Raw genomic sequence first — 21,167 nt, forward strand, 5'->3', positions numbered from 1 at the left:
TCCGTTTGAGGTCAGTGGTCAAATGTGAAAAGAAAACTCTAAAAGGTCATCATGAATTTACCTTATACTAGAATTTCAACAGTTGCCAAAAGCTTTCAAAAATCGGATACAATCTCGTGGTGATGGCTACACTGCGAGCTTCCAAAAGTGTTATATCAGTAAATACAAGAATACAAAACTCACGCCACTGATGTACGCCTTATACTTCATGACGTGGAAGTTCAGTATGAATGACTAGTATTTTACTAGCATATTTCACTAACATATTTGTCCGTAGCATATTTGACCAGCAAATTTCACTTAGATACTCGATCAACAAATTTCGACTACAGCAAATTTATTTGACTAGTAAATCACGTGTATCTATTTATTTTCTAAGGGACTCGTGATATACTTCTGACTATTCATGATCACACAGTCACAGTCCCGATGCAAGGGGACTGGGGTTGAGAGCGGATCAGTCGTTTGGTTTTCGTGGCCAGGTTCTTCTTAGAGTGACTTTTCTTAAAAAAGTATGTTTGCGGTCAATGCTGTTTTGGTCTTTGTAAATCTGTCGTGTGTCACCCACACCATTCTGCAAAAGGGATCAAATTTGGTTCTCAGCCATAGTGTCTACTCTGTAGGAAGGGTAACCAATGTAGGAGGTAGGTGGGGGGGGGGGGTCAAGGTTGGGCAGGGACGTCGTGAGTCAGGTTCACTTAACAGAAAACAAAGAAGAAGAATATTTCAGAATAAACATATTTAGAAAACAGCATGTAGGAGTCCGAATTTTATATTGAAGGTCAATACCGTGTAAAATGAAAGTTCTATTGGAAATCATAGCTGCATATTGGCAATGATACGGCCTCTGTTGAAAACCATAGCCATATTATGCTGCGGCTCGCTTTGTAAATATTATTGTTGAAAGTATTGATATATAGCGCCATCACTTTGCTCGCTTTTTGATTAGGTCCTGGGCATTCCTTTCATTCTACTTCCAGAACCCTAGTGCGGCGGATTCGGTTTAACTCAACACAAAGTACCGTACTTACGTGCGTGAGAGGAAATCAGATACCGGGAGTTTGTGTGGTGGTGATATTTGAAAGATGGACATACCTTAGATATCATCGATCGATCCTTACGCTATTTCTGAAAGCCTTCCTCAATTCCCGTAGGAGAAACAAGGAAAGAAGACCGTTATAAATGTTTGTGTTATAACTCACTCGTGTGCAATAATGTTTATGTATTGAAGATAAAAAAAATTAATTAAGTTGGAATTGAAACCATCTGTAACAACTACTACAGAGATGTTATTGTATGGCTTACATCTTTGTTCGTATATATTTGTAGCACGGATCAATTTGAATCAGGACATCCACGGACGGAATGAGTTCACAATAATTTCACGCTCAAGACCTAGCCTTATTAGCGAAGGTTGTCTTAAAACCCAATCTGCATCAATAACTCTTTCTTGCTCTCTGGGAAAGTAATCAAAAGTAAGTTTATAAATTATTTGATTTTTATTTTCGTTACCATCAAATAAGTTCCAAAGGATTTTGCGGGGGTGGGTGGGGGGGGGGGTGATACGGAGAAATAGGTCTTGATGAGGACAGCTATCTTTCAGCAAAATCTTTTTTTTAAATAGAGTGTCCTCCGAGGGCAGTCAATGGCATTACCATACTATACCGGTACATGCGTTATTTCTGATTGCACGTGCAAACTGCTTTTTTCTGCTGTTTTTGTTGTTGAATATTTGAACGCTTTTATCTTCCTGTTGAGAACATTTGAGAGCGTATAAGTAAGTTTATAAGTTGTAATAATAGCAAAGAGTAATTACAGTTAGGGTTAGCATTTCTCCAACGGTACTCTGTTCCTCCGTTTGTGCGTCTCAGAGGAATTTGATCTTATATCCGTACATTTTAATGAATGCATTTAATTGGGGGGGGGGGGAGGATTTGTGAGTGGGGATGCATGGGAGGGGTAAGGGAATGTACCACTGTCGATAACATCTAGGTTTCACGACTGCTGCAGTATAAACTATTATGTCAGGATACTGTTTGAGGATATTAGTATTGCCTAACCCTAACCCCCCACCCACCGCCACAGAATATATACATATATAACTTAAAATTATCCACGCAAATTGAGGGCTGGGGAGGTGAAAAACTAGAATACTGCTTTGAGGGTTTTATACAGGTTTGTAATATAAATTGAGTTGAAAATGTTTTACCATATATAAAGGTCCCTTAAATATTATAACAATAATTGTGTTCAAAGTTTCTAAAGAAATACCTTCAGGGAAGCTCTCTCCTCCTCCAAAATGTCCCGCTATCGGGAAGGGGGTCAAATAAACCGCCAAAGCAAATTAAAAGAAATAGGCTACAATACAAAAACATATATATTCTTACGTAAAAAAACAAATGTGACCATTGTTGGCGTTGCTGGCAGATTTGGAGTTTAATAAGCATTACCCTATAATATATATATATATATATATATATATATATATATATATTTAGCTGCTATTGTTGTTGCTGTATTTAGGATAGGGTACTGAACTCCACTGAGAACGAGTGTACCTATATATACAGACGGCGAACCAGAAATGTCCACACATTACACATATAGGTATTGAATTTATCGCCTATATTTGTTTATACTGAACCATCTCAAATAAAGCCTATTTTCCTTTAGTAGTTGTGCTTATTATCAGCCGACGTCTCGACATAAATCAGTAAGCCAACAGCAAAAAAAAGAGAGAGAAAAAAAAAACAGCTTATGGGTAATGCAAACTCGTATGATTAAATCTCAGAAAAGCTTCTTTGTAAATTAAGGAGATAGATTACGAAGTTACTGTTTGTTGGTCTTTCAAGCGTACAGATACGTTTATACGGCCTGAATGAGCACATTATATACTATCGAGGTTGTAACATCGCGTTGTAACATCAAATGCGTCGTCATACCAGAAGATACATCAAGAAATAAGAAATGATTCCATTCAGTTGTCGACATGTTTGTTGCCCAGACAAGTGTTTGTCCAAACGCCTAAAAAATTGGAGATTTTTAAAAGAGGCAATTTATCGACTTCAAAGCCGGTCACGAACCGAATACATCAAATCTATAGCCGTATGGGAGAACCGCATGTTCCAAGAACTGAATGCTGGCATTCACTGTCCTTTGTAATTTGGATGGTCATTAGTATAGACCTACTGGCCCCAATATTTTAGCAAACTTTTATTTGTTAAATTTAAAAAGTACTTTCATGGTTGGTCTTTATCTCCAAATTATTTTTAAGAAGAAAATCAATTGTCTTGGTGAGGAGAAAATAAATGGTGGCAGTAAAATGCTTGTTGAAGTTTGAAGCTTGAGTGACCATTATTTTGGACTTTCTAGCATATTTTCGGTCATTACTGGTGACCTTTAATGGTTACCACATGTGGCCATCAAATCTTCGATCGGCAAACGACGCTAAAAGTGTTCAAAGTACTTCAATTGATGGCGGTTCTAATCTTTCTGTTTATTCAGGAATATTCAGGAATATTTTCCAATATGCAATTTCAACGAGTAAGATTTTCAAATAGTGAAATCATTCTTGTGAAATACAGGCCAGTGGTAAAATGCTTTTAAAGCATTTTAGTGACCATAAATTGACTTTCTAGCGTATTTTTGCAGCTGTAAGGAAAATCTAAAAAGCGTCGATTTGAAAAAGGCAAACACTTCCAGCTGCGTATATTTGGTGGCCAGGTGAAGGATAGAATGTGGGAGTAAAAAAAAGAACATTTTAGAAGACTATCATTTGCGTGATGTTATGCCTAGGCGGGATTACGAGGAGGGGTGGGGGGCACTTGCCCCTCAACTTTATCCCCAGAACTTGAGTTAATATTTTAAAACATGACAACTCTGCAATACTTGTATACGTTACCGTACTACAAGAAAGATCGCACCATTATGATGATTCTTATTTAAATCCATTTGTTACTTTTTATGTCGCTTACTAAATCATGGCAATATTTTAATGCAGAAAGGGTTTAATTACATTTTCAAATACACAACCAGTTCTGGGAAATACCCTATCAATATTGCACCATATTACATTTATAGGGGCTTTATAAAAACCCAAAATTTACCATAGGGGCCCCTCCCCCTTAGACCCGTCCCCAGATTGAACCCTTTCGCAGGTTTACCCCTCCCCTAGGTTTGCCCCTCTCTCCCAGGGGAGTGCCCCTCTCTACCAGGTTTGCCCCCATATTCACGCATCAAATCCCGCCACTGATGTTATGAATAACAATAGTAGCGTAAAAACCAATCGCAGTATCAGAAACGACCATTCGTTATACCACAAAGAATCGGTTACGTATAAGATTCACTTGTAACAACCATGAATTTGTGCTCTTTTGGCGCTCCATACAACACTTAGTGATGATGGGGGAAGTTAAAAAATGTTTAGAAGTCACGTGATGTCTCTTCTCAAGCTATCAATATATGGTATAGTTTGATGATTCAAAATGTGATTTTAATTAAATGTAGGAGGCGTTCTTGAATCGGTTTCTAATTAAAAACTTAACTCACACAATAACATTTGTGACATGAAAGCTTCAATGTATCCCCCCCCCCCTCGATCCATTAATTAATTAGATATTAGTTGTCGGCTCAATACTCTATTTATAGTAACAGGGTGTCCTTCCCTTGTCACCATTCTCTGTCCTCTGTGTATGATGACACTTCATGTTCAAGACAGAGCTAGTTTAACCTGGCTAAATCACATTCATTCCAAGTTCATCGGAGGTATAAAGACTACAAGAGAGTGCATCTTTAGGATATGCATGGGGTGCTAATTTCCCTTATCCTGTCATGTTTAGCCAACCACCCCATGTAGTCTAAAACATCTGAGAGGTATATCCGGGTTAGTCTTATCTATTTCTTTGTAACTATTTAACACATTTTCGTACTTTATTTGCACAACAAATGTGCCGGAAATTCAACAAATAACTGTGCAACTGACAGTTGCAATACTTCTTTTCCATCTGCTCGACTTATACTTTCTTCGCCAGTTTGCCAAAGGTAAAAACAGGGGTCAAACAAAATGCTTCATTTTGGTTAACGAAAGCTGTCCAGTTTCTTGTCAAACATACGCCGTGAATTTTATTGCGGTTCTTAATCAAACCAGGGACTTCCTGATCAAACAAATTGGTTTTTGAACCACAAAGGATGTTTGAACCTTGCTATAGAGGTCTGCAACGGCGCTGTATTTGAGTTGATTCTATATAACAATAGCAATCTATTGTCATTCTAATTAAGCTGTTTAGGTATACTATTTACTAGACTCTGTACGCAGTGTTTGTATCCTAGCATAGTTGCTATACCACTTCTCATTCCTTGGATTTTTAATCGCACTCGGGCCATTTTGAAAATTTAGTATATAGATAATGCTAGGTTATTAAGTACTGGTATTCGCGCGTTGTACTCGTAATTCTGCTTGTATATATATATATATATATATATATATATATATATACTCGTACTCATAACAAGGGAAATTCTGCTTGTCCTAACGCTCATATACACTATATAGTACTCGTGCTACAGCTCTGCTGTTATTGCAGCCATAGGCGTAGGAACCCAATTTGATTGGGGGAAGTGGGAGGGGGCTGTAACGACTTGCCCGAAAAATGTAACTAAATTTTTTCGCGTTCAACGTCTAAATGTACATAACATATAGGCATGCATCGGTTATTACCTCGCATGCCAATTACATACAATCTTTTGCCGTGTTATTACCCTTCCATTTTCTTATTGGTTATCATTTTTGGGGAAATCGTTACAATAATAATGATAATAATAAAATAAGTTAAACCATGAAAAATTCTCAGCATATTGCCTGAATTTTCACAAACATGTATTTGGTTAGGGGTGGGGACTGCAGCCCCCCCCCCCCAACCCCCGCCTCCTACGCTTATGAGTGCAGCTAATTCGCTCATAATCGGGTAAACTCAGCTCTATGTGGCAAAACAACCAGTTGAGTGCTAATATATTTCATATAGTTACAACGTTTAGCTCAATTGAAAAGAAAAATCTGTGTCTCGCAAATGAAGTGGCATGTCTTAGTGCTTCGTTTACCAAATTTATAAACTCAGGCAACAGTCTGAGTACACAGATTTAGCAGTGCTGCGACTCCATCTCCTTCACCACAATAAGAACGTTAAAACTCTGTGTGTTATTGACTTCAGATGAAGGATTCTATCGATTTCATAAGTTTGCTCACAGACGGAGGTTGTTTACATTACTGATCACCTGCTATAAGTGTCTAATGATCAGGAGAGAGATAAGTAACAATGAATATCTTCAATTACCTCTCCAGACAGGAACAGGCTATTGTATGTTTCTTTCTGAGTGTCTAACCCCTCCTCTCCCCGCCCCCCCCCCCTGCTGTACAGTACAGTATTGTGCGCAGGTGTTGTTTATCATGGCTTCCATATGCATTATGGGAGTTACCATAGTCTCGCCGTCAGGATTTACAACATTTTGAAAGTTGCACAAATTTTGTTCAAATAAACATTTTAGAATTGATATAAGACGGTGAATATCTTTTCATCAAGCTGCCATCTGTAAACATCAGCTTCTAGACTGGTCTAGCATACCATAGGAGGTGTCAAGTCTCCTTCTATAGGGGAATCTATATGCTAAATTCGCTTTTCATTCCTCTGTATGTAGACATACACCGCCTCGCAGGGGTAACTCTGGGTAATTCTTCCAGTATCTTATACTTCCATGCGCACACTAATTCGCTGCAAAGATTCATCTGTATTGACTGTTCTCGTTTCCCCGAAAACAGCAAACCAAATCTCACGATATTATAGTGCAGGACTGGGAATTCACATAACCCACACACAGTAGAATCACAAATATATCCAAGGCTTGAGTTTCATCTGGATGTTCGAAACTGTCCCAATCCGTTAGTACATGCTTCGTGTGTGTTTGTGGATTGGAACGGACAGGCCCGTACCCAGGATATCTGTATTTGGTGGGGGGGCACCAACAATTTAAGGAAAGGTACTAAAGATTTAAGAAGGGCACAATACTTGGGTCCTGTAACTTTTGAAGTTTTGTCCACAAAATAATGGCAAAGAGGGCCACAGAAGTATGTACGGGGAAGGGCACGGCCCCTGTGCCCGCACTGGCTACTTGACTGGGTAGGGGACGGACGGGGGGTATCGGTTATGGGTGGAAATAGTACTGGATGTCCCATGAATTTCACTACGAAGTTAACGCTAATGGCATTCTATAGGAGGTTCACCCCGCCTGCCGAATCAAATTATTAACAGTCATTAACTACTTTCCAATCGGGCCATTAAATATCTCAGTATGGCAAATACTTTTAATATGAAACGGAAAACGCTTGTTGAATTTTGAGACTGATTGACCATGTTATTTGATTTTCTTATGTTTTTTTTTTTTTTTGCTGCCATATTTTCAGGAGTATTGCTGATGACCTTTGAACTACGATGTTCAAATTAAGCGAAAAGAGCAATGACCAGAGGCTAATGTAAAACTGTCTATATACTATCGGTTTTGATCTTGGACTGGATTGATAAAACGACTATAGTGGCGTATACTGCGTATGCAGGGCCAGATTAAGCTTGTACTGGGCCTGTAGCATTCAGCTAAGGCGCGATCCAGTTTCGTTTTTCATCTTTGTGCAGCGGCTATGACTTCAGTTTCAATTATATACCTTCGTATTTATGCGTCACGTGTATATATATATATGTATATCACATAGATACCACACTCCCATTAAGTTCTGTGTTAAAATAATAACTCCAACTTGAAGGACATAATTGTCTAAAATCGCTAACATAAAAAACACCCAGTCGTTCGTAAAAGTTGAAGGCACTATAGTACTTTAGTAACGGAGTCATTTATTTTGTTTTAATTTTTTATTTTTAATTCATAATTACTTCTATAATTCTATTTGACAGTGTCTTTAGTTAACAACGACAACTTAATAATTTAACGGCGACATGCATGATATGAACATGTCCAAAATATGACACATATCAGGGCCTCGAAATTCAGGCTATTTAGCCTACTGGCTAAATGCCAGGAGATTTTCAGTTTGCCAGTAACGAAAAAACAAAAAACACTTGCATTTTGCTGTCAGTACAGACACATGTTACTTTTGAATTAATTCAAAGAAGTTACACAGGAATAAAATACACATTAAAAATTCACATTATATTTGAAAACTTTCAAATCGGTAGGCCTATACTTTGTGACGGATAATTTTAGATGCAAGTGTTTTTATGCCGGGAATTATCACGTGGCGTAGAAGTAAGACCTTATTAACTGCTCTTTACCTCGTCATAACCATTGTTATAACCTCTTTTGTATTCTATATATAGTTGGTTCCGTCTGTCTTGCGTTTAGTCTTGTCAGCATATATGTAATGATAAGATGCTACATGTGGCGCTTTAATACGCTATCCTACCGTGCGACTGTTGGGTACTAATGGAAACAGCCTGTTTCAAGTAGGGATGTGAACTGTGTGGGGCGGATACTTTTTAAGATCTCTATCATATCGAGTATTATCCACAAATGGTATGAATCGTTTGTTTTAGGATTGTGTTACATTGTCATAAATTCACGGCGGGATTATCAATGACTTTTCAAATCCACACACTGTTGTAGCCTACTTCGCGAATTTATGGGGTTTTCTTTTCAAAGAAGGTTGAGTTCAAATATAGTGAAAACGTATAAATCTCCGTTTAGGCTTACCCAGGGCGAACAAAACATGGTATCGCAATAAATAGGACACCCGTTATAAGCAGGTTGATTGGTTTAACCTTTACAGGCTATCCGGACTCAATGTGGGTCGTTTAATTTCATTGGCGTAGATCACTCACGGTTTCCTATATTGCGCGCAACCATTCCCTCTGCCCTCCGGAAGGCTGATGATTTGTCCAAGAGGCTAGCTCGAAATTTACGGTAGTATAAGTACACAAAGTCCCCGCCCACCTACCCCTACCTCCCCACCTCCCCCACCCCCCCCCCCCACCTTGAAGTATGGACGCAGTATGGGATCTCATGTATAATGATGCACAGGGATTTCTATTAACACCCTGCTACGTTCTTCTAACATGCCTTATGTTAGCCGTTACCATGGTAACTCTGGTTCTTACCGCCGTTTCGACTTGGAAGGAGATGTGAACTCATCCGTCTGCTTCAATTTAAATGATACAGATGAGTTTGTGTTAAACAACTCCACCAATATAATTGTTCTTTTATATCTCCGTTTGGGAGATCTACGGTAACGTGGTTTAAATGCTGCCTACCAAGAAGCTGCCATTTTGTCAGTGTGTGATGTCATAGTTACACGTGCAGACGTGAAACTTGTTTACTTTCCTCTATAGTTGTTTTCTTTCATGCTTTCAAGGTAAATACAAATTAGTACACTCCCACTGTTACAACATATTATATTCTTCAGTAAATACATTGAAAGACACTTGACTCGATTTATGATCATGAACGTTAAGACCTGTCTCTTCTGACCAGTAAATCCAAGGTCAAAGTCCTCCGTGTTATTTCGCAAGTGAAAATTTTACACCTTCTTGTTTTTTTCATTTATGTCCTTTTTATACCTTTGCCGTCGCATTTCGATTTAATCAGTTCCGTTTTAGCGCTCAAATTACATCCATTAATGTTTAATGATTGAAGATTATTTTCCTACACGGGCTTGGAAAGATTGCCCCCTTGAGTTAGGCCGGTTTTTCTGTTTACATTACAACGTGTTAGGGTGTTATTTGAACAACGAAACCAAATAATATTTACCCTTAGGGCACAATTTTATTTTCATGATCTTTTTCATAAAACAGAGATCAGAAAGGCCTACTATCGTCTATAGTTTGGAGGCCTGTGGTCGTGGCAGCGATTTTGTTTGAACTTCTCATAATTCTCCCAGTGTCAATATGTGCAAGTGTACTCTAGCAGTATACAAATAAGAGAGTTCGCATGAGGCATATAGTTTGATATCATTGGGGAACAAAATATGATCTACGTGTTCTTCTTTAGAAGCTTTCGATAAGTAGGTAAGTGGTGAAGAGCGGTGCCCCCTTCACGAGATAATTTATCACAATTATTTTCAAAGTAGACATCAAGTATTATAGGTGCGGTATGTTTGATTGCTATATCGCGTGAGAGGCTTAGACCAGGGGGTGTCCTTTGAGGAGGGTAACACCTACGGTATGTGTCGACCAAAACTTGGCAATAGATATACACACAATCCAAACCTTTGCCGAGTGCGGAAACGATTTTGATTAATTTAATAACATTTTTCATGTTAAAATGGGAACCTGTTATAGCTGGTGTAGTTCATTGACTTCTCCAGTCTGCAGAAAGTAAAAACCACTGAGGAGGGGATTACCTACCAGAGAGTAAAGGTGTTTGTACTAAACTAACTTGGTTATGTGTGCGGTTCAATTTATCGGGTATTGAACTAGAGACGCGTTCCATAACAACTCCTTGGTGAAACCTACGGAGAGCCAAACGTTCCATAAATGTCGAAAAAGAAAGTGAAGTGTCCAAGTTAATATATATATGTCCAATTCGATATCAACATGTTACAATTCGATATCAACATGTTACAACTCCATATGAACATGTCGAAACAAAATACAATATGCCATTGCGTCTATCAACATGTCAAATTCAGCATCAGCATGTCGAAAACTTGTAACAGCATGACACGTACTACACTGGTCATGTCAACATGCTATATTTACGTCTTGCTATAATTTTGGCACTTCGGCGCGCGCCAACGTTTCGTATATGTCGAGATTTATTTCAGTATGTCCAAAACTTGTGTCAGCATGTTGAGAGAAGGAAATAAAATATTTAAGCCAAAGGGATATCACGTTGATGACTTTGTACGAGATAATATTTGCCAGACCTTTGCACACCATCCCACGTACCATCAGAGTAAGAATTTGCGTTGAATTAATATTATGAACAAAGTCGGCCTGGACGTTCGGCATCGATACCGACAAGGGTGAGGAGTTGACAGGCTAGTTAACTATACCACAAAACTGCTAATTTCCAGTTCCATCGATGCTAAATACACCGTACACATCCGTTCTCTGGTCAGTCTGTTCCCCTTTTCTCAAATTACAAATTTCAGCATAGGCTACATTCAAATTTGCCGATAAACACGCCGCCACATGCCTTGTTGATCCATTCGTGAGTCATTGGACGCGGACAATAAATTGAAAGTTTGTAAGAATATTCTTGGGGAAATTTCACTAGGCCCCTTTCTCCCTTTGATCCAGTCCGTGCTCTGTCTTTGGGATTTACTTCAACTAAGTTCTACTTGTATTTAGCCTATGCTAAGTTAGGCAATGCCTAGACCAAGGCTAAAGTTAGGGTATACATACTCTTATTTCTAACGTTGCCTCTAGACGAGTTCGGAGGCGTGGTGCTATCGAAAGCTGGTTTTCTCTGACGCATTGGTTTATTTCTCCAACCAAACGCGGTATGGAAGAAAAAGTTTCTTGCAAAACATTCATTATGAATGATTATATTAAATGAACTGCTTTGTTTGGACAAAGCTTTGGCGCGACTAATACGAATAGGGGCTTGAAGATATTCTCAATGGTATATTTTCCACCTACTGCAGCAGTTTAAAACGTATTGTAACGCCGCCAACGTCTGGTAGTGTAAAACCTGTCTCGAAACCAACTGGAGGATGGTAGGGGAGGTAGATGGGGGACGGGTACAGATTAACTCTAATTCAGGAGGCAGACACCAGAGTTGTATGTTTAATAAAAGTATAATTTCTCATCTCGTTCTACATCTACAGCGTATAATACACAATATTAACATTTGCCCAATATAACGTACTGGGGTCGGGCACAACCCAAGGATACGCAGGCATAACACTGGGGCTGCGCAAGGGTCGGGCAGTCTAAACGTCGGCAATCCACCGGTGTCGGGCAGCACAGGCTTCGGGCATTCCGCTTGACTCGGGCAGGGCAGGTGTCGGCAATCCGCTGGACTCGGGCAGGGCAGGTGTCGGGCAATCCGCTGGACTCGGGCAGCGCAGGTGTCGGACAATCCGCTGGACTCGGGCAGCGCAGGTGTCAGGCAATCCGCTGGACTCGGGCAGCGCAGATGTCGGGCACTCTAAAATGCCTAAACACATTTGTTTGGACTTAGGCAAATATCGAAGGCTTTACCACGAGCCGCCGGAAGGAAAGTTCCTCGTCTTGCACTCGACCGACTCTCCGACTCTCTGACTCACTCATTTACGAAAGAACCCTTCATTAAAATACCCCGGAAATAACCCCCGTATACACACGTCCGTACATAAACTGTAAAAAAAGGCTTAGACCAATCATGGACTACCTGTATATAACTACGATGAGTTGCGACCAATGGGATCGACTCACACACCCACCGCCGTGCCTGCCTATGCCAGTCACGGGAATACATCGATATAGCAAAATTACGTAATCAGTTCCTGTTCCTTTTCCGGATAAACATCTCTCGTTACCTCCGCGGAGCGCAACAGATGTAACCCCTGAGGGAACGAAACGTATCTCACTAAGGAAAAGTCGTAGCTTTCCGCTACAGTATATTCAACCATAGTACCGTGTGAACGACACGAACCATGTGCAACGTTGTCATGGCAATACTTCACTACTCTTCGCTCACCATGCTGACACAAGTTTTGGACATACTGAAATAAATCTCGACATATACGAAACGTTGGCGCGCGCCGAAGTGCCAAAATTATAGCACGACGTAAATATAGCATGTTGACATGACCAATGTAGTAATGGCATGCTGTTACAAGTTTTCGACATGCTGATGTTGAATTTGACATGTTGATAGACGCAATGGCATATTGTATTTTGTTTCGACATGTTCATATGGAATTGTAACATGCTGATATCGAATTGTAACATGTTGATATCGATTTGGACATATATATATTAACTTGGACACTTCACTTTCTTTTTCGACATTTATGGAACGTTTGGCTCTCCGTAGAAACCACGTAGCAACAGCCAGCACTATGGCAAGCGAACAAGGCCATAACGTCTGCCATGTGGTATGCGTTGACTATATGCAAGAATCCTCTTTCAACATATCATCATGTGATACGTTTAGCATTGCGAATCGCATGCATGTGTATAGCAGAAATAACAACAACTTGTCGAAAAACAGAATACGCATAACAGAAACTGTACGAGAACGATACAGTACCGTTGAGATCACACACCGTGGCAACGATTTCTCTAAACCTCCTAACTTTGTTAAATTTGGCTTAATGTTGTCAAATTTTCAAGGCGTTTCAAATAATAGGTTCACATTTAAATGAAAGACGTTATCCTTATTGGCGACGTCATATTTCGGTAGATAGGCACTTGGAATTTCAGTTAATATGCAAATGAGGCTCCGCTACACCTTATTCATTGTCATTCCATTGTCATGGAAATGAGCCAATGTTTTCTGTGTTTGCGAGACGAAATGCCTGCCGATCATCCTTGGGTGCATGTTACCTCTATATAACCTTTCTCAGTGTAGCAACGCTGTAAAAACAACATGTATCCCAAAAGACCCCGATCATAATAATCTTACACAGTATGCATGTAACTTGTTCAACTAGGGAATTTTCCTGCTTATCCTGGCTGTTTCTTATTTCACTCCGAGGTGACGAACAGAAGATACAGCAGTGCGATGGGGGAGGGGGCTACTATGCAGTAGCCATGTCCTCATCGTGAAGAAAAGTTGTTCGCAAAACTGCTTGCCTGCCGGAGGGAGGGGCGGGGAGGGGGAGGGGGAGGGGGGTTGGGTGCAGAGCTCGCTCAGAATGAGTCTCCGTTCTTGACCTTCAGCGATAAGGACAGAACAGTTTCACGGAGGATGGTGAATAGGTTTTAGGACAAGATCATCATTTTTTGAAAGAATTGTGCTAATTGTGTTTACTGTTGGAATATTACACAAGTAATGGGCTTACCTTTGTGCCGTTATCCATTCGACGTAGCGAGTGACGAACAGGTGCGTGCCAGACTCTAGTCCTTCCTACGGTATATGATTAATAATTTCCTTAACTCGGTGTATTAAATAAAGCCTAGCTACCGGTCTTTTTTGATGCTCAGTTATCGGTTCATGGTCATCTAGCTACTGGAGATCCATTAATTGATTTATTAAAAAAAAACGTTGCCAAACGCTATTGATAATTATGTGCTAGCTTTTACAAACTAGATAAAAGAAAGCAAACTACCATATATGTGGTTTCAGTGTGGTCGAAATAACTTGTGATGGACAACTTCCCTATAAACAGAGCTAATAAACATTGTATTCCAGTTAGGAGGTATTCAACTCTTCAATAGTTCTTCGCAGACAAGACTGAAGAATTCAACAAGTCAAAATATAACCCAATTTATAGCCTATATCACGTTTATACATGAATTAGTTATGGTTTTCTTCATTTATTAGAATCATGATTACTTTCTGTAAGTGGCTTTGCAAATTCTGATTCTAAAATTCATTTTAAAAAAAATGAATTTTTGCTTGCCTTGCGAGATTTAAAGTCATTCACATCGAAAATATAAGAAAATGAGCATGTCGATAAAGGCATTCCAACAACCACACAGCATAACATTTTTGTTACCTAGTAGTAGGTTTGTCCGTTAATTTTACTCCCCATAGCCTCCATCTCCCTTCTCCGTCCAGTTTCCGGGGTAAGTGATAAACTGATCCTATACTGTTTGCTTGAATGGAACAAATTGAAATTATAAATACCTGATTTTTTGGTGGGGGGGGGGGACAAAACATTGACTTGACTACAAGAATGATTTTGCGCCGTTATAATGTCATTAGTTTGGTCTGTTAGTGTTTTGAAACCAATCCATTTGTTGTTGAACGTATTGTGAGTCATAACTTTTACAGGACTGGTAAGCTACTTTGACGTTATTGAATTTGTAACCAGGGGTGATATATGAATCCATTCATTGGTAGAAAGCAAAACGTTGGGCCTCATTAACCCTTCAGAAATAGATAAAAAAGTCTACTTACAAGGAAAAAAGGACCAGGGAAATATATTACTAGATAAATTGTCAGTCATAGAGGAAACCAATCGGAGGATCCCAGACAACATTTATTATCCTTTGGCGTTAATTAAATTTGAGAGAAAAGAAACACATTAGAAACGATGAATTTATCATGACGTAATTGTATTGTCAGGAGACTTACTTCCGGTGTCAAACATGAAACCTCCATAATGACGTTTTCCGTTAAGATGGCGGCCGTTCACCAGCTAACTTTATGAAGTGTTTCGTCGTATATAAGCAATACAAATGACAACCGTGGTCATAGGTAAAGCGTGTACATTATATACCTCAAATAACACGGCGTTTATGTGCTTTAAAGGCATTGAAGACTCGCCCCAAACCGCGTGCGGCCATCTGAAAAAGTTACATTCTGTTGCTTGCAAGTGACGTTTTGTTCGTGTCGCTACAAAATGCAGACCGTAATGAAACGTGATACCTTGTTATCTTTGATATCTGTTGGAGCTGTATATATTACAATATCTTTGGGTGGAATGCTCTTGTGACGTATGATACTCTTAAAAGTTCAGCTTAATCGATATTATGCTTCTCCATCTGTACCTCTCATTCGGCGTTCAATGGAAGAAACCTTGACGAGAGTGCGATTCTCAAAAATAGGATCATTAAAGGCGCCATGCTTTAATCTCTATTTTTTAAGTTGTTGTATGGGAGTATTGCCCATGGTTGTATATAGTCAGTCATGCATATATTTATCAGCATACTAAATATAACACTATATACTCGATGACCTCACTAACGGCGTGATATTTCCGTTAAGTGTCTGCAAGATGAAATACATGGCCCAAATTAATAATTATTCTTACTGAAGGTTACATTCGCTTCCGGTTTTGAGATATAGTTGCGCAAATTGCATGTCCCGTTTGACATAACATTAAAAAGCAGGCCAGTGCATCGAGGAAAGTCCGACCTTTAATCCACAGAAATAACAATACAGGCAATCTAGGAATATGGAACATGATACAAGTATCGTCATTTTCAAAAATACGGGACTGGTATAATATTTGTAAAACAATGTTTGCTTTTGCAATGATCTTTATTTATGCTGGATGGGTCGTGGTCGGGAGGGATGGCCGGGAGGGGGTGGCCGGGAGGGGTGGGGAGGAGGAGGTTGTGAAGTTCCGATACTATGATTAACTAAACGCTCATCAAAAAAAATGCCGCTTAATACCTTACAATAGCTATACGGCACTTTCATTACAAAAAAAAATCTTGGGAAAAAATTTCCTTATAGTACGCTTGTAGTGCAATTTGTATGTCAATACCTTGTGATAATCACATTCATAGCAGCAAAATGTGTCTAGGGCGACAAAATATTTGGAATGAAACGAAATCATCAATAACTCTGTAAGTAACATGTTTTGAGTACAAAAAAAATCTAGGATGATTCTTAAAAATTGATCAGTTACGGTCTTTTGTATTTGAGTAGTAATCACTATTTTTGGCCAAATTTTGCTACACATTTTTTACCAAAAATATCCACCAGATGAGTTTCGACCAAAAGCAAAGCCGCAAAAAAAAGAAGAAATATACAGTATTTTCTTTCTTCTCTTTTCTGTCTGTGTAATATCCCTTTGCGACCAATCACTTTGACTTCGTGTATACCTTTTACCATATACAGATATATAGACGATATATATGTGCGTGTGTGCATATACCACGATGTTTCTCGAATTTCAATTGGAATGAACAGGCGCCCCTTAATCCTTCAAGCTATTTTCACTAGTCTGTCGAAAATACTTGAAAGGACCAATTAAGATACCTTAATATTAACAAATTTTGTTCTTTCCTTGCTCAAGGGATTTTAATCTAATATATAGCCATAGTGTGTGTTGGTTGGCCTCCTTGAAATATTAAATATAATATTCCTTCCTGTCTTATTCGTGATAGTGCATAACAAATTTCGCAAGCTTGATGTGGGAACGAAAGTGCTCGAGGTCGGATGGTTAGATTGTTCCGTGAGATTAATCATTATTTTCTATGGATTCAAATATGATTCAAATACAGTATACCCGTTATACCTCTACCGGTAGGAAACTTCTATAGCATAGGCGTATAGCATAGGCGTATAGGAGCCCAATTTGATTTGGGGGGTGGGGGGCTGTAACGACTTGCCCGAGAAATATAACCAAACTTTTTCGCGCGCGTTCAACATCTTAATGTGCATACCATATAGGCATGCATCGGTTATTACATCGCATGCCAATAACACACAATCATTTGCCGTGTTATAACCATTCCATATTGGTTATAGTAAATGGGGAAGTCGTTACAATAATCCTGATTATAATAATATCAGTTTAACCATTGAAAAACACATTGCAAATTATTTTTCTTTCAGGAGGTGCCCGAAAAATTCTCAGCATATTGCCCGAATTTTCACAAAAAAAATTGGTTGGGGGCTGCAGCCCCCCCCCCCCTCAGCCCCCGCCTCCTACGCCTATGGGTATAAGTTTGCTATACCTATAGTATATTTAGCATTTGCTACATATTTCAGGGAGTGTTAGCTTAGTGGTAAACGCCGGTGCCTTTCAATCTAAAATACATACATAGATACATACATATTTATGTACCGATGATATGGAAATTACCAGATGAACAAGGATAAAAGAAAACACCTCAAGTAGATTTTTTCCCCTCTTTAATTATAAAACCGCGAATAAAATCAGACATGTGCTGTTACATTTTCTCACCCATCATTCGAGTTTGCCTTATATGTATTGCTTTTTGTGTATCACGTGAGTAGATAGATTAATTACTTGTTTCTTGCAGGAGCGCAATTTTAAGAATGTATCTTGTTTCCAATCTATCATTATTAACTGGTTTCCTCTCTCTCTCCACCTCTTTCCATCTCTCTCGCTCTCTGCACCTATAGTTTTATTAGTCCGTTTGCGTCATCAGTCTCATTATGAAGAATGTTTCTTGTTTACCGACTCAAAATCAAATGTGGAACATTCAGTGAAAGATTTTAAGTGGCAATGAGCAATGAGAACAAAAGATGAAAGAACGAGAATATAAAGAGCACACAAACTTAGCATGACAAATTGAGCATGTATAAAGTATCTATTGTATATAGGCACATACATGTATGTGCCTGAAGTTTGCAAAGGAACCTATATATGCGACTGTGATTGTGTACGTGTGCGTGTACGTTCGTGTGTGTTGCTTTGGCTTGTAAGTACTGGAACTCTAAAATTGTCTGATGAATGAACATCTTATTTGGTGTGTGGAGCACGAGAACCCTTTTCTTTCCTGTGAAGGTCAAACTGTCACGTAAGGTCAAATTCTGAAACCTTGTAAACACGATAACTCCAAAAGCAAAGGTTGGGATGAAGTTCATACTTTGCAGAGGCATCCACCTTGTTGAGTACGATAACTCTATTCTTTCCTATGTAGGCCGTGAAGGGTCATGTAAGGTCAACACAGGTCAAAGTTTGTAACCTTCTTGACACTGTAGCTCCAAAAAGGTAAAGGTCTTATGATGATCATACTTTGTGTGTGTACCCACCTTATCAAGTACGAGAATCGTATTCTTTTGAAGTGAAGGTCAATGGTCATGTGAGGTCAACAGAGGTCAAAGTCTGAAAACCCTGTAAAGACAACAACTTGGGTGAACGATCGGTAGAGCCCTCTTGATGAGTACAACCAGGAAGTTGCGAAATCCCTGGTACAACAGAATCTATTGAAATTGGTGGAGGTCAAGGGTCATTGGAGGTCGACGTAAAGTCTGACCTTCAAACAGTAACCGTCGAAGAAATGCTTCTATGAAACTCCGTACATGATAAATTTGTTTGCATCGTTAAAACACCTATAGTGGTCACTTCCAATCAGTAATGGTCAACACTTGGACAATCTTGTTTACAAGCGAGCATATTGATCGTTCTCAAACAAAAAGTGGCAAGGAATCAAGAAGCCAATTGTATCTAAACTTTCTGGTAAAATATCTATAATCTGTAATCAACTTGTCTCAACATGTCTTCAGTCGCGTATAATCCGTGGCAGTATCGGGTTAATACAGTTTCCAATGTTATAATGCCTCGTCGTGTCATAACACATTAAGTAGATTTTCTGCAACGAAAACAAACAATATTTAATGCAGAAGAAATCTCCAGGGAGTGACATTGAGAAAGTTAAAAATGTCTAACAGAGAACACGATTTTTTTCACGACTCTCTGTCTGTTTGTCTATCTGTCTGCCATAAATGTATCCATTTTAAAGCGGTTTGTGATGCTTGCATTTTTGCATATGTCTGGTTTCGCGGACCACGCAGTAAATATATTGTGTAAATACTATACTGCAATATAGCCTATATGTATAGGCTATATATACATGTAGCCTATACATATATAAATGAATTGACGATTCCTTGCTTAAGTGTCACAACAAATGTTTTTCATTTAATGATATACCTTCATAATTTATGTTCTCAAAGACAATATAAACACTTCCTACAAATTTTCATAACGTAGGCCCCTATGTAGTTACATTAGCCCTAGCCAAAGTTGCACACATAACCAGTACTGTACTATTTAAGATGGAAGTTGTTCATGTCGTCAAGTAATTAGGCTATATTGATCGGCCGTTTAAAACCCATACTCGCACAGTATTCGCACGGAACGCGCGATTCATTGAATGAGGTACGGTATTCTGTGATATATGGAACTTACTTTAGACGGTATTACAAAAGCATTAAACGGATGATACTGCTAACCTATGAAAACGATAAGGGTAGCCGTCAAATGTTAAGATCTTTTTGTAAATACAGTAGCAATTTTTCACAAAAATGAGATTTTTTCAGTTAATAGGCTATAATTGAAACAAAGAGCAAATTTGGAAGAGAAGGAAATCTGCTGAAACGTGGACATCTTTTAGAAACGAAAAATCAAAATATTCTTCCATGCTGAAGTTTGCAAAAGAAAATGTTATTAGCGACTCAATTCAGGAAATCGGCAAAGACACAAAGCGCCTTTACTCGCTGGTTAAAAGAATCACCGGTCAAGAAGCTAATAACCCATTGCCATCGGACTTTCGAGATGATGATACGCTTGCAAATAGTTTTGCTGATTATTTTCTACAAAAGATCACAAGTATAAGAAACGACCTTCATGACAATGAACTTTACAAGCCGCCCATGAGAGAAATATCGCAAAATCTTACTGCCTTTACAATTGTGACAGAAGATGAACTTGCTAGTATTATAAGCAGTATGTCATCAAAAACTTGTCAATCTGACATCTTACCAACACCACTCTTGAAGGCTGTCTTGGGAGTGGTCATAAGCCCGCTTACAAAGATTGTAAATTTTTCTCTGGAAAATGGTATGTTTGCTAATGAATGGAAAAAAGCAATTATTCGACCATTAATCAAAAAGCATGGCGTGGGCTTACATTTGTCAAACTACAGACCAGTAAGTAATCTCCCTTTTCTTTCCAAAGTAGTCGAAAAAGTGGTACTTGGACAGTTGAATTCGCACTTTCAGTCATCGGCTCCTCTTCCATCATATCAGTCTGCATACCGAGCTAATTTCAGCTGTGAGACTGCTCTCGTAAGCTTATTGGACGACTTGTTATGGGCCATGGAGAAACAGCAAGTGACACAAATGTGCTTGATGGACCTTTCGGCTGCGTTTGATACTGTAGACCACAAAGTGTTATTGGAGGTGCTAGGAAATGAATATGGGCTTGGTAAAATTTCTTTAGAATGGTTTGCAAATTATCTCTCTGACAGACAATGTTGTGTAAATATCAATGGGTCATTATCATCTTCCAAAAGACTGGATTTCAGTGTCCCACAAGGAAGTCTGTTAGGACCTGCTTTGTACTCGGCATATGCAAGCACATTGCGATACGTCATTCCGGATTCATTCCAATTACATGGCTATGCGGATGATCATGCAATTAAACAATCGCATAAACCAACCTTCGATGAGGCAAACACAGTCAGAAATGAAATTTCAACAACTATGAGGGATGTGAAAGTTTGGATGGACCAGAATAGACTACAACTGAACGAAACTAAAACTGAATATATACAAGTTGGATCGAAGAAATTATTATCTAAGTGTGC

At 39.0% G+C, this 21,167-nt stretch overlaps 1 protein-coding gene across 1 annotated transcript in view; it reads left to right on the top strand.

Annotated features, from left to right (window-relative positions):
* The first annotated feature begins 974 nt into the window (after positions 1-974).
* LOC139958994 (polypeptide N-acetylgalactosaminyltransferase 1-like) overlaps positions 975-21,167 on the top strand; it is a 61,704-nt gene continuing 41,511 nt past the window's right edge. Inside the window, exon 1 of the mRNA XM_071956464.1 lies at positions 975-1,475. The gene's annotated coding sequence lies outside the window, so the exon portion shown is untranslated. The remainder of the gene's footprint in view (positions 1,476-21,167) is intronic.

Source organism: Apostichopus japonicus, chromosome 18 (genome assembly GCF_037975245.1).
Source record: "Apostichopus japonicus isolate 1M-3 chromosome 18, ASM3797524v1, whole genome shotgun sequence".
In the NCBI taxonomy this organism is placed as follows: Eukaryota; Metazoa; Echinodermata; class Holothuroidea; order Aspidochirotida; family Stichopodidae; genus Apostichopus; species Apostichopus japonicus.